Consider the following 13910-nt stretch of genomic DNA (forward strand, 5'->3'; position numbering starts at 1 on the left):
CCAATGGCTGCCCACCCCACGGAGCACAGACCATCTTTAACGTGGGCTGCATGAACAAATATTTGATGGGTGAGAACAACAAAAACAAAAATATCTTAGTGTCCAGCTTGAATCATTGGCCCTGATCTTAGGAAGAGTAAACTAAGGTCAATTACAGATATAACCCTCAGGAAGAGTTTATTTTCTATGGAGGAGACCCTACGTTATTTTCTATGGAGGAGAAAACATTCGTACAGCTTTTGACCTGAGGAGTGGAGGGAAATAGCCTATTCTTTTATATTATATTTGAGAGTAATTCTTGCCTCTGCCCAGTTCAGGTCAAGAAACCTTACATAAAGCAGAACTAGGAACCGGAAGAGACACAGATGAGAAAGAAAGAGTTGCTACCTTCCAGAAACTGACAATCTAGTAGGAGACTCTGCTTGATAAGTAAACAAACAAATAAACAAATAAATACTCTGTGTGAAGCAGAACCAGGACAAATGTTACCTTTGAGATGGAAACAAAGAGATGTGTGATGGGGAAAATGACATTTATTGGGGCCGGCTTGTCATGCTTCTCAACTTTCCTTTTCTGGAATATGGGGCAACCAAAATCAATTCCAGTTCAAATTTCTGAATAATAATAAAAAAATGCATTATTTTCCACTATAAAACAATGGTTGCATTCCTAAAAAAGTACCACACTATCAAAAATTGCATTACAAAAACAGTTACTCTGATAGGGCAACAGAAGGGTTGGGCCTAGAAACTTTTTGATATGTAATAGCAGTCATGTTTCCTCCAAGAATTCCATCAATGCAAATGTCTTTACTAGGTCTAAGTGTATTTTGTTATTTGATGCAATTATATTAGTTCATCTAGGGGCACCTGTGTGGCTCAGTTGCTCAAGCATCTGACTTCAGTTCAGGTCATGATCTCAGAGAGTTTGGGGGTTCGAGCCTGTGTCAGGCTCTGTGCTGATAGCCCAGAGCCTGGAGCCTGCTTCAGATTCTGTGTCTCCCTCTCTCTCTGCCCTTCCTCCTCTCACACTCTGTCTCTCTCTCTCAAAAACAAATAAACATTAAAAAATTAAAAAAAAAGTGACAATAACAACCCTAAACCTTCCTGGACAAATCTGAGCATCACATAAGACAAGACCCAACTCAGTAAGTTTTGAGACTATCAAAGTCAGTGTCAGCTCCATTTGGGGCAGGTTGTCTCACTCGGCTAAATTCTGGGTTCAGTTCCCTTCAGTGTCCTTCCCAGAAAGAGGATTATGCACACCTGCCCTGTGAGCTCAGGAGTGACCAGGGGACTTGCTTTGGCCGGTGAAATGTAGGCAGACATGACAGGCATCACTTTCAAGCAGAGGCTTTTGGGGATCCACTGGGTCTTTTTCCCTCTGATGGCACCACCAAAGGTACCCTCGCCAGGGAATGCTTTTTCAGTCAGAGTTCCGGAGTCAAGATGACCACGGATCAGAGCCCTGATCAACTCAAGATGTGGACACACAGCCTAGAGGGAGAAATAAACCTTTGTTGTTGCAAGCCAGTAAGACTTGGGGGCCATTTGTTACGACGATGTAACCCCCTTTATTCTGACTGATACACAAATACAAAAAATAAACGTGCATTGAGCAGACAGCAATTCAAATAAAATAATTCAACTAAAATAACCACCCAGAGGGGCGCCTGGGTGGCTCAGTCGGTTGGGCGTCCGACTTCAGCTCAGGTCACGATCTCACGATCCGTGAGTTCGAGCCCCGCGTCGGGCTCTGGGCTGATGGCTCAGAGCCTGGAACCTGCTTCCGATTCTGTGTCTCCCTCTCTCTCTACTCCTCCCCCGTTCATGCTGTGTCTCTCTCTGTCTCAAAAATAAATAAACGTTAAAAAAAATTTTTTTTTTAAATAAAATAACCACCCAGAAGCCCAGTGGTTTTTCCTAATTGTGATCCTTATGAGCAACCATAGTCTCCGTTATGCTACCATTTTTTGAAGGCTCTGTGCTGGACGCTTTCATACATCATCTCATTCAGTCCACTCGACAATGGCAACGAGGTAGATTGCAATCTCCATTTGATAGGTAAGGAAATAGAACCAAAGAGGCCAGGTGATTTGCCAAATATCCTTCACCTATTAAGTGCCAAAAGCGGGAGTTCTTCTGTTTGATTTCAAATCTTGCCTCCCTAGGACCCTTCCACAGGGCTGATTAAGGAATAAAGTAATTGGCCACACAAAGTGACCTCTGATTACAATTTGAAGTCATAAATACTGGGGTCGGGCTAACGTGATCTGAATTAAGTTCCTTAGCCTCCCTGAGATGGTTTTCTCCTCTGCAAAATGGAGGTAACGTTATGTCCAGTGTCGTGGGAGGAGTAAATATACACACAGTTGCCAGCGCTCTGTCTGGCACATATCAGCTCCCACTGAATGACTCTGAGTCTAATCAGAGGCTGTCCCGATATAGCCCGAGCAGACTCAGACTAAAGAGGGAAAGAGCCCTTCTTTCTGAGGCACCTAGATAAAGCCACCCGTTCCTGTATCCTCATGAGCCCAGGGCACAGCAGGGGCCCAGGCGGACACAGACGCAGCGCCCCGTTGGCCACAGGGCAGGGTGGGAGTCACCAGCGAGAATTCCCACGGGGCCATGCACGGAACAGAAGATCCGGCTCCTCCCTCCATGGAACAGGCCAAGCCGGAATGGCAAGGGACAGCCGTCAGCAAGCCCCCTGACAGATGGGCCCATGAAATACAGGAACAGGTTGGGCACCAATGGCCAGAAAAAGAGGGCTTGGAGAAGCAGGGCCTGGCTGCGGATGAAGGCAGAGAGAGATAGCTGCAGACAAGAGCCAGTCTGTGACATGCCATGGCCCCTGACTAGCAATGAGCGGGTGGAAGCAGCTGATGGCATTAATGACAGGAGCTAATGACGTGAAAACACTTAAGCAAGGGGCCTTCAAGGAGCTGCTGTTGCTGCTGAAAAGCCTCGCCACCGAACAAAGCAATTAGTCAGTCACCCAGCCACCCCGCCCCTCCCCTGCCCGCCTCTCTTTTCCCACCTTTCCAGACCTCAGACCATTCATCCCTTTGTCTCCCCAGCCTGGACTGCAGCCGCCCAGACCCAGCAAACAGCAATGCACCAGCTGGAGCCCAGCCTGTAACGGCTGTCTCCCAAACAAGCAGCGCCCAAGGCAGGCGGGGCTGCACAGGGGGGGCGGGGGGGGGGTGGGGGGGGGGAGGGCGGCCTCGGAGGAAACTTTCTGCCTCTGCAGTTTTGCCACGAGTTTTTCATGAAACAGTTACCTGTGCGTTTATGTATTTCAGCATACGGCACTGGCCTCGTGCCATATCAGGAAGAAGAGATCTATTGGTTTTCGCAGCTGGGACGGGAATTGGAAAATAATTTTGAGCTCGGGCACCTCTCTACCCAAAAAGAAAGAGCACGAGGCTGGAAGCGGAGGAGTCCTGAGTCCTCACTCTTGCTTCTACTCATCTCTTAAGGCTTATCTTGAGCATCCCCATTCTAGGTCCTTCCCTGGTCCACGATGACTCTCTTCCCGGTACACACCCAGTACAACAGGTATGGGCATGGAACGGCTGCTTCTTGTCGGCCCTTCCGTCTTCCTTCTCAGCACTCTGAGCTCACACATGGCCTCTTCTTCTCCTCGGCATCCACCACACGGGTCCTCTGCGGTACCTAGTTCAAGTCTCTGCCAGATGCAGCTTCCAAATTAAGTAGGGGTGATAATACATGCCATATTACATGTTCCAGTCTGATATCTGGGGGTCAGATATGACAGCAAAACTGGAGAGTGTTTGGAAATGCACAATGATAAGCGAATTACAAATGTGACACGTTGTGCATCTCTGTTTTCCTCATTCACTCATACAACATGTTTTGGGTGCATATGATGTGCCATAGAACTAGGCCGGGACAGATGGAGCCCCTCTTTCAAACCCCCTCTCCCAACAACTGATCTCAATGTCTCATCCCCTCCAGCCCTGTGCTTAGCCTCTGGCCCAAACCAGTGAATCCTCTCTTGATGGGCTCTGCCTCCCCTTGTTGATATCTTTGCCAAACCCTAAGCTTACTACGTACCATCTATAAAAAGATCAGCAATCATACTTTGAGTGCCGTCTACAAGTAGGACATAGGACCAGGCATGGAAAAGAGGAATAAAATACACGATGGGTAAGGTATCAAGTCTCCCCCACAAGAGGATAGAACATAATATAAACTAAAAGTGGAAAAGTTGGAAGATACACACTAAAAAATAATGTCACAATTCAGAGAAGGGGGAAGTTTCATTAACGGACCCATTAGAAAAGTCTTAAGGAAAGAGGTGATATTTGAATCTGGTCATGAAGAATTGAAAGGCTTCGGGAGGTAGATATTATGCAAGGAAAGCTATTTTCAGAAAATTAGAGCTATCTGTTTCCTTAGAGGGTCAATCTTCAACTTTTTCATCACACAGATGAGAAAATAGAGGCGATGACACGTCCAGCAACTTGCCCAAGATCACTAAGCCAGTCACCATCAGGGCCGGGATACAAACCCTGCGGCCCACACTTTGGCCAGGAAATGGCATGACCAGAATCTGCTTTAAGAAAAGACAAGGGAGCAAAAGAGACAGAAGGCGAGCAAAATGACAGAGGAAGAAAGGGGGAAGGAGAAGAAGAGAAAAAATTAAAACCAAAGAAAAACTTTCAGGTATACCAGAGAAGGGGAGACCATTTAGGAAACTACTAGAAGCCTAGCAGCAAAATAATGAAACCCCAGGAAGAGTGGTAGCTGCAGAAATGAGAAGAAATGGATAGTTCTGGAAAGAGGCTGTGTTAGCCTATCACAAAGCCTATCACTATAGACTAGGTGGCTTATAAAAGACGGAAATTTATTTCTCACAATTCTGGAAGCTGGAAGTCTAAGACCAGGATGCCAGCATGGTTGGGTTCTGGTGAGAGGCTGCTTCCTGGTTCATGGCCATCTTCTAGCTGTGTCCGCAAATAGCTTCTGGGATTTATTTTATATACTTAAAAAATTTTTAATGTTTTATTTCGTTCTTGACAGAGGGAGACAGAGCGCCAGCAGGGGAGGGGCAGAGACAGAGGGAAACACAGAATCCGAAGCAGACTCCAGGCCCCAAGCCGTCAGCACAGAGCCCAACACGGGGCTCGAACTCACAGACCGTGAGATCATGACCTGAGCCGAAGTCGCCTTCGGCGCCTGAGCAAAGGCGCCTGAGCAAAGGCGCCTGATGCCTAACTGACTGAGCCACCCAGGTGCCACCTCTGGGGTTTATTTGAAAGGGCACTAACCCTGCTCATGCAGGCTCCACCGTCATGACCTGAACCCCTGCCGTGTTCAGGGGGGATCGCAAACATTCAGTCAGTCCACAGCCGACGGGTTAGAAGATTTTTGATAACTGAATGCAGAGACATGGAGGGGGAGTAGAATTCCAAGATTTCAAGCTTGGGCAACAATTGAAAGATTCCTTGAGAAGCCTGCATTTCTCCTAAGTATACCATCCCACTCCCCAATCCCGCCACTGACTATGAGCAGGGCTCCATGAGGAACTCAAACCCACCCAAACGCTGGGTTGGTTCCTGCCTTGTGAGAAGAAAATGCTGTCGAGCGGGAAGTGGAGACTGAGTTTTCCTCTATCGTGGCAGTAACATTATCACCTTAGTAAATAATTGATCTCAAATGAACACGCAGGTTTCAGAATTGTACAGTCCAGCCTGCGTCACCCAAAGGCACATCGCAAAGGGTTACGCCACCCTGACTACTCACAGGGGCTCCGGGGAAGGTGTAAATTCCTCTCGATCCTGTTTCCAATCAGAAGGCAGCAGCTTTGTTGAGACTGAGCCACGTTCAAATCTAGGATGTGCCCAAACACGACGGAGGCATTGTTTTCTCTCCCTCAGCCGTCCGTATGTTAAAAACATCTATTAAAATGTGTCTGGGATGGGAGACACCCAACACGCTGTCATTAATTTAAGGAAATAAAATTACACCATATGAAGGGTTATGGTACGGAAGATGGTGACCAGCTGTTCTCCATCTCCTCTGGGCTAGAATAAGAGAAAGTGGGAGGGCATTCAATTTGAAATTGAATCGGGAGCGGGAACTTGACAGAAGGCGGGAAGCATAGCCAATGAGGGCGACAAGACAGACAAACCGGGGATTGAGGTAAGTGGGGGTATGAGATTATCCCGGGGGTGGGGCGGGGAGGGTCTCGAGGCAAAATGAGCTTTTATGTCTCCTCTCCCTTTGGGTGTCTAATAGCCTGAGAGTGTCTCTTTTTTCACCCACCTTTTTCTAGAAAGAAAAAAAAATGCCGCTTTTTAAAATTTTCACTAAGGCTGGAAACAATGGAGGCATGTTCATTTAAATATAGATCAAGGCCTTCTAGTAAATGAATAAAGCAGGAGGTAGATTGTCAGAGGCGCCTTCTGCCAAGCAGTGCTGGGTCTTGTGCGGCGTGGAGCCCAGCCCCGTCTAGGGGATTCAGAACCTGCCTGGAGGTGCACAATGGGCAGGATTAAGTTTGAAGTCTCTCCCGATTTAAGGCGTCTCTAATTCCAGCCTGGTCCACGGCTACTTTGTGAGTGGCCTGGTTTATTCATTAGTCACCCACAGACCCTTCACCTTCCCTAGGACCCTTTGCCTTTCATTTTTAGTCATCCAGAGCCTCAGTCCCCATCAAAATGTGTTTTTGACAACAACAACAACAAAATTCTATCAGTCACTTGTGACTACTATGAACTGAAATCACTTGCTGTCCCTTTTCCACTTGTACTCGTATATAAGCTGTGATACTCACTAGAAAGACTGAGGGGATGAGTTTAGCTGGTCTCCAGGGTCAGTGAGAGCAGCAGTAGGAAATGACCCCGCACAGGCAGGACAGGGCCTTGCCTTACGTTGTCCTGAATCCCACCAGGATGAGGAGTTTTATACTTCACTCAGATGCCATGGGGTGACTTGAAGGTTTTAAGAAGGAAAAAAACTCAGGCATCACATAAGCCACGAGATCTGAACCGGCTCTTCCTCCCGTTGGTCATCAGTTAGCGGAATTTTTTCAGTTATTAAAATAATCTTAGCGTTTTACCTTCGCCTTTGGGTTTTCCTTCCTGTTTGGGTAACACTTGGCCGGGAGTAACCCCAGATTACCCTGTTTCATCGTCACCTTGTTTTTCCATCCTTTCTTCTTCCTTTTTTTTTTTTTTTAATGTTTGTTTATTTTTGAGAGAGCAGGAGACAGAGGGGGAGGGGCAGAGAGAGAGGGAGACACAGAATCTGAAGCAAGCTCCAGGCTCTGAGCTGTCAGCACAGAGCCCGACATGGGGCTCGAACTCACAAACCACGAGATCATGACCTGAGCCAAAGTCGGATGCTCAACCGACTGAGCCACCCAGGCGCCCTTCCATCCTTTTCTTCTTAAAGTGCCTCGGTCTAGAACAGAACCGATTCTCATTGAAAAGAACAGAAGGAGAAATGCTTTTGAATAATAATCCTTGGCATTCAGATTGCCATTTTTCTGGAATCGAAGAATACTTCAGTGGAAAACCTGGCATTGCCCCCAAGTTGAAGACTGTTGGTAGTCAATAAGAGAAATTGGGGCACGGTGAAGAAAGAAGGCGGAGGCTGAATTAGCTCCATAGAGAGAGGCATGAAAGCTTGGAGGGGGTGTTTCTGTCCCCTCAAAGCAAGCCACCAGGTGCCTCTGTTTTCCCTGGGAAACTCTATGACAAGCATGAACCCAGTCTCCAAATCAGCAGGAACCTTGCAAACAGTAAGGTCACAGAGCCAGTTTGGTCCCCTCCAAATGAAAGCTGTATTCATTTTGTTCCTAAGTGTTGTAAAGTTGGTTGATGAGGATTTGGTCTCCCGCTGACAATCTGTGTCAGAGTTTCAGCCTCTCTGGAAACAGTTGTGATCTGAAAACTCTTTCAGGGGAAAGAAAAATGAAAGAACACACACACACACAACCCCCACGCATCTCCAGCTCTTTTAACGGACAAGTTGACAGAGTCCTTCACTAGCATCGCTCTGGGTCCCCACCATAATTGCAGGCTGGGACAGAGGGCTGTGTTTCGGGTGGTTGGAGACTGCGCTTCAGTCCGTTGGGGAACAAGGAGGAGGAAGCATTTTCAAGACCTTGAAGGCAAACATTTTTCATGAGGGAATTTTATCCCATCACGTGCAAAATCACGTCGAAGACGGTCATTTCATCATTAAAATGCTCTTTTAAAAACTTACCACACACTTGTTGACAGCTGATTTTGATGGGTGGCCCTGCGGAGATGACGTGCTTAATTTAGCCCCACCCTCTCCTACAACCACACCCAATCCGCGCCCTTCCGCGTAGGTACAGCACTAATTGATTCGGCCTCTCACTTTGCGCCTGCGCAGACGCTGATGAGGATGTACCATACCCAACTCGTAAGCAGTTCCCTTTCCCTCTTACATCACGGGAATCCATCAACCAGAGAAAAAGGGGGGCAAAGTCCTGGGAGGTGGGGGGACGCTCTGATCACCAGCAGCCCTTTCAGAAAGCACTCGAGTTAGGGAAAAGTTTTCTTTACTGAAAGAAATCTCTTTATAGCCTGGTATTGGTTGGTCCAGCAGGAAATGGGAAACAGGAGAAAGAAACCTATTTAAGATACCCTTAGAACTCAAGGTGTCTGAGCCAGGAACTTGGCAGGAAAATGCATTTCCAACCGGTGCTGACATCTTCCAATATTGTACCATCAGTGGCTCAGGCACTGCCAAAGTTTCCATCAAGCGCCCCCTTCTCCCCGTCTACAGCTAACTAAAACCTGCCCCCCCGCCCAGTTTACAAAATGAAGTTCAGACCCCGCTTCCCTCATGTAGCTCTCTTTAGCCACTGAGTTCTGCCCTGGTCTCCCCCGATTTTCACTCATGGTCATGACCACAAAGTCTAGTTTCTCATTAGCCAACATCACTCTCAAGAGCAGAACTCAGAGCTGTACAGACTCCACAAGACAGAGATGCCTCCATAGTACCAGTTCCCAGGGTGGGTCAGGTCAAGGTGGTATGCAGAGGTGGGACGTGTAACCTCCGTGAAGGTCGGCCACATAGTCACCCCTTCTCCTCATAAGGCCAAAAGGCATATTTCCCACAGCGGGGGAAGGGAGCTGAAATGGCCACTTGGAGAAGGGAAGAAAGGCGTTAACTGGGAAGGAGGCAGAGGAACAGAAAAGGGGCCCTTATGTCTGCTTCCTGGTAAGTCCCTCAAGGCTGATACATCAAAGAGAGAAAAAAAAAGGAGACGGAGCTCGTAGTGTGGGTTTTGGAAAGATGCTATCATGCAAGGTGCTCCTGAATCGAATTAATACAGCATTTTCTGTGGTTGGGAATGGGTATGGAGAGTCCGTGTGTGTGTAAAGAAAAGACATTTGTGGAATTTATGTTCTCCCTAAGTATGGAAATTTGATCAGCACCGTAGATACCCAAGACCCGCCAGATAGGATAGGCACGAAAAGGCCTTTATTTTATAGCTATGGGGAAAGTTTGTGTTTTTCCATTCTGGTATCTTTACTTGCCTCTTCCGGTACTCCCTCTTCACCAAGTGCGCACACACACACACACACACACACACACATTTTGTTCATTCTCTCCTCATAACAAAGTATGTTTTTTTCCCACTCTCTCTCCCCCCACCCCCAGCCTGTAATGCTCATTCTCTTTTTCCAGATTATTTAAAACCTACTAGGCAATGTTGTCACCCCCATTAAACCTTCCCTGATGGTTTGCTTTTACAGAGCCATCTCCGTTCTCCTCTCCGAAGTCCCACCGCATTAAACGTGTGTTCTCTGTTCCCTCGCACATGCGTGCTGTGTGTGTATGTGTGTATATATGTGGGTGCACCTACCCACATATGAGAACACATACAGTTCCCATTGGAACCAAAGTTTCTTGAGGTCTTTGCAGGAGAACTCCTTGAACACACAGTAGGTCTTATTAAAAGCTAATTGACCAGTTGAGTATTGGACCAAACCCAGATGTCTATGTTTATTCCACACTATGTCTACTATTAAACCCTAGGAATTTAGAAGGTATCGTATTGTCATTCCCCTTTGTCAATGATGAAGGGGACTTGGGAAGGCCAAGAAGTGCTTTAGAAGTACTCTTTCCCTTTTCCTGACATTCAGCCTTGACTCTGCCATTTTTCTTCCCAGGCCTTAGGAACCTGCTCATCTCCTCTGCCTCAGGTAGGGTAAAAGCACCATTTCTCATCAGTGCCAAACCAAGGGCCCTCCAAAAGTCTTGGAGTCACAGGATCTCAAGCAGTCCCGTGTGGACAATGATTCATTCCACTGCCAAGGAAGTTAACAAGCCATCCTCTCCCCATCCCCAAGTCTTTATCTTTTCTGTAAAAGTAAGACGTTCAATCATTTCCAAAATTTTGGCAAAAACTACATCTGCTCCTTCTTTCTGTATCTTTAACTGATTCTTTTCAAAACAAAATGGAACTGATCATCTACCGGAGAGCGTGGGAATAAGGAACTTGGGCATGCTTGACTCAGCACCTCCTGGGTTTCTGAAACTGTCTGCACAGAGTGGGCACCCTCGCTTCGTCCCATTTCCAAGATCTCTTATGAACGTGTAGCCATGGGCCTGGAGGCTCATCTCTCTGTTTCTACTTTTAGAGATTTAAGAGACAAGAGAGAATGATTTTGCGTAAGTGTGACCACAGATACAAACCACACATTCGCAACTCCAGTGTGATAAATAAAGGCTCATATTTTGACCCATATATTTTCTTCTTCTTTCTACTTCTCAGTTGATTCAAAACTCAGTGAAAACTTAAGGGGTAAGAGCAATGATCACCCTGAAAACCCCAACCGTTAATGCACTGATTGAGAAACTTGAGGGGGGCACAGACTTTGGAAATCAAAGTAACACACGGAAAGGCTGATGGTCTTCTGCGGTCAGGGCAGAAACTTCAGGTTTCCATGCTTTGGTTAAGAGTGGGTCACATGGGATTTGCCCTATGGAGGACAGAGCAGCTTTTTGTGACTGTGTCCATGGGCAGGTGGATATTTTTTGTTAAAGGTGCCAGGCTATTTTTAAAATGTTCAGTCCTATTGTAACAGATGCTGGAATTCTCATATACAAACTGAATGGGTCTTAGAAGGAGGCACAGGCTACTCAGACTTCTGCCAATGTTTTATCACCTACAAATATAAATGGCTGTACTTAGAAGACGAGAAGGGACACCTCATATTGCAAGGCTGAAGGGTTAGCCTGCAAGATAAGATGGGGTACATGTTCTTTTCTTTTTTTAATTTTTTTTTTAATGTTTATTTATTTTTGAGAGAGAGAGAGAGAGAGAGACATAGTGTGAGTGGGGGAGGAGCAGAGAGAGAGGGAGACACAGAACGTGAAGCAGGTTCTGGGCTCTGAGCTGTCGGCACAGAGCCCAACACGGGGCTCGAACTCACACACCGCGAGATCATGACCCGAGCGAAAGTCGGGACGCTTAACTGACCGAGCCACCCAGGCGCCCCAAAGGGGTCCATGTTCTATAATGTTTTTCTTTCTCCTATTTACAGGAATCATTATTATAATTTTTATTAATTCTACTTCTTTATGATCATAATTTTCTGGTTTTTAATCTCTCAGTCTATATGGATTAAATTTACCACTTAAGTCTCCTGGGATGTAACCAGGGGAGGAAGAGACGTCACCTAGAGATTGGAAATTAAGATGGCCCTTTTGACATTAACTCTGGATGCAACAGCAGGTCGTGACCTCACGTTGTCTTCTAATGGGAAGTGGCTCAACAAACGGGTGACCGTATGTGTGACAATGCCAATAATAATAGCTACCATTTATTAAGTGTTCACCTTCTGATCCATTCTAAGCGTTTTACATGTATTTTATTGCAGCAACGCTCTGAGGTGCTTGCTGTCATTATCAACATTTTATCAGTGAGGACACTTAGGAACAGAAAGGTTTAAGTAGCCTTCTTAAGGACATAACGAAACTAAAATGGCGAAGCCAAGATTCAAACGCAGTCAGTCCGATTCCAGAGCTTACACTCTTCACTACTAAGCTTTAAAAATAGCTATTTATTTAAGCAGGGATGTGCCTGGAACTAAATGTGTGAGAAGGCAAGAACGCAAGGAATGGAATGTACTAGACGATTCTGCGGAGCTTCTCGCCCATTTCCCCGTCTGACCATAGCTGATTGAACCATGGAAGCACACTTGACACAAGAGTAATGATTACATAAGCTGATGAGCATCTCCTGACTAGTACCTAGAAGACAAGCTAGTTAATGAAATTTCCTCCAAGGATTTGAACTAAGATACGTAGAGATGCTTGCCAGAGTCGGTGTTGGCACTGGAAGGCTATGTAATTTTAGGTACCAGGGTAGCCATTTGGGACCATATGGAAAAATGAGTAAGTAGGAAATTTCTGGCTGGTGGAGAGGGGAACAGAATAGAAATTTAGAGAAAATCTGAGATAAACATGTAATATCTAAGAGGAAAAAAAGTTCCTCGTTTTTTTGTTTTTTTTTTTCGCTTTCTTGAGTGTGTCTGTTCTTTTCCCTTGTAACCTAAGTAGTCCAACAACACCGTATTACAATTGGCTTTCTATTGTAGTCATCCAGGGACCAAGCACAATGTCTGGATCAGAGTAGGTGCTCAATAAATGCTTAGGGTAAGAAATATGGATCCTGAATAAACACAAAATTCGGAGACCCTGTGCTGAATAACCAGGTGATTTTCTCGACATACCTATTGCTCTCAACTATACAGCGGAATATTTTTCACAATGCATGATTGGGTACAAGGTCTTGCGCCTTCTACCCTCAAGTTTCTAGATCCCATAGGCACTATAAATCTTGGACGAGCAATAGTAGTTGTGGGCTTCCTTCACAATCCAAAGAGACTCTGATATCACCTACCCCCCTCACCCCAAGTGGGGTTGTCACATAAAATGAAAGATGCCCAACTAAATTTGAATTTGAGATAAACAACAAATACCTGTTTATTATGTGTGTCCCAAGTATTGCATTGCGCATACATGTGCTAAAAATGAATTCATCGTTAATCTGAAATTCAAACGCAACCGCACATCTTGTATTTTTATTTGCTAAATCTGGCAATCACCAAGAGTCAGTTTTCCCCCAAATAACCAGGTCAATCCAAGATGTCCAGTTCTTGAAGTTGTCTTCTGATGGCATCTCACCCTACGTAGAATATGGCGGATTCCTCTCTTCCCATACCCCATCCTGCCACCAATGCACAGGTACACACACATGTATACACACGCACACACACACACACACACACACACACACACACACTTCAAAGGGAAGCCCTAATATTTTCGAGAGGTAAAAGTTACTAGATGCAAAGCATTGTTAAGTTCGTCAAAAAACTTCTGGTGGACAGGACAATGCATTGACCCTTTTTTTCTTCACTTTCAGTAGGGAGGGGCTTAAAACCACCAACATAACCTTCTCTGCTCCCAAAGGATACTCAAGACCGTTTTGTTCGACTTTCCTTAACACATGAAAGTGTTTCAGCAAATCTATCCCTAACCTGCTATACTGAGCAATCCTTCAAATTATGACCAAGAGCTTCTGCTACCCATCCTTCTTCAGGAGGACACATGTGATATCATAGAATCCCTTCAATGGGAAGGTACCTACTCCTACCACCCAACCATGCTTTCTTTGGGAAAAGCAATATAGGGAAAAAGAGGTAGAGAATATGGCCTGGAGGCTTCTTGTGCCTGTGTTTTTCCCTGGCAACCAACATCACCCGTTCGGGTCACATATAGCTCATGTCTAGGGGTATTCAGTCACCACCCCTCTCCCAGAGCCACGTTTAGAAGATACAGGTGAGAGATAGCCTCTGCTAGTCACACTCATGATCCCAGGTGGCCTCT

The sequence above is a fragment of the Lynx canadensis genome, chromosome F1, assembly GCF_007474595.2.
Source record: "Lynx canadensis isolate LIC74 chromosome F1, mLynCan4.pri.v2, whole genome shotgun sequence".
NCBI classification, from domain to species: domain Eukaryota; kingdom Metazoa; phylum Chordata; class Mammalia; order Carnivora; family Felidae; genus Lynx; species Lynx canadensis.